Below are 1709 nucleotides of genomic sequence, written 5' to 3'. Positions count from 1 at the left end.
GCCCGCTATCTGCTCTAAGGTTTGTTTAATACATTATGTTTTGTATATCTTCTTGGTAATTTTTCAAATGTTCTTTAAGAGAAATATATACATATATATATATTTGATATGTTTTGTAATTTGAGTGTTTATTACTCCAGTTCACACTGTGCAGAAGAAATAAAACACTAATAAATTTGAAGACATTTTCAACTTCAGAATGGCTTTGTAATAATGATTGCTCTGTTTTCTTTTCATTGTATGATAATAAACTGTATAAAACATGAATTAAAGGGAAAAATATTGTCTCTAAAGCTGGGTACACACTACAGAAATTTCAACCAACTTTTTATGCCGAGCGATTTTACATGCGATCGATGGTCCGATCGCTCGGTCCATGGACTGCATACACACTAGCCTTGTTTAGGATGATAAAGGGAAGAGCGGACGTCCCTTTAGCGACTTTTTACAGCCATGTAGTCGTGAGCAATGACTGTAATTTCATACTCACTGTTGTGGATCGGTCGGAAGTTTATACACACTACACAGCGGAAACGAGATTGGAACGAAAATATTAAACGGTACGACTAACCAATTGAGGCGACAATCGTCTATTTGGGCAGACTTTCGACCATCGTGTCACTGCACACACTGACCCGACTTTTGAACGAGCGGTCGTATGTCGGCTGATTTAGCCGATTATTGGATGAAAACCGTGTAGTGTGTACCCAGCTTAAGTAGTCTTGCGCTTTCTAGAGCATTGAGATAACCAGGTGCCTATCACACAGCTAAAGTGTATTATGCTCCTGATTATTAAATGTGGTCAGATTTCTTTCAGTTGTGCGAGAACAAATCAGGTTTTTGTTGTGGTCATCCTCCTATGGTACCTGGTGCCACCTGATGCGTATTACACACCTTGTGGTGTAAACACTGTAACATTAATAAATTGCTTACATCCAAAGTGTTAATGAGCTCTACAATAAGTTTAAATACCTGTACGTTTGTATACTTATTCTAAGATTAACATGACGGCTGAAAACATGAATCTTACTGACGGAAATAATTTACACTTATTTTTAATATGGTAGACGGGTCATTTCAACTAGTTGTGCTAGTAGGAATGTGTAGGTACATAACTCATCATCATTATCACCATTTATTTATATAGCGCCACTGATTCCGCAGCGCTGTACAGAGAACTCGCTCACATCAGTCCCTCATGCAGTAATGTGGTTCAACTAAGGTGGTTGGATTGTCATAGTTTAACTAATGGCTTAACTGTCAAGATTGCTAAGGGGTGCAATGGTGATAAGGCCCAGTGTTTGCACATACATAGATACGCTGTGATCTCTGGGCCCTCAAGGCTGAAGAATATTTAAAGTGAGCAGAGCGGACAGCAGTTTGTGCAACCAGAGAAGATCAAAACTGTATCACTCACATTGTAAACCCCACTTACTTAATTCTACAGGCTCAAAGGCCTGGAGAACAAACCAAGCCAGATTTGAGTATTGAGCAAGCGACCAAGGTTTATGGGATCCAATGGTGTTACTTCCCTTTCTGCCAACGAGGACACTACACCGGGACCTTCATAGCTCTGGTAATAAAACACAAGTAGGATACTGTTACACAGTTAGATAACCTACATGTCTGTGAGCCAGTGGATAGGTCTAACCATACAGATCAATGCATCAGATGCCAAAAAGGAACAATTTTTAAGGGAAGAAGAGTAA

This window comes from Mixophyes fleayi, chromosome 12 (genome assembly GCF_038048845.1).
Source record: "Mixophyes fleayi isolate aMixFle1 chromosome 12, aMixFle1.hap1, whole genome shotgun sequence".
NCBI classification, from domain to species: Eukaryota; Metazoa; Chordata; class Amphibia; order Anura; family Limnodynastidae; genus Mixophyes; species Mixophyes fleayi.
Note: the sequence above shows the minus strand (reverse complement) of the source record.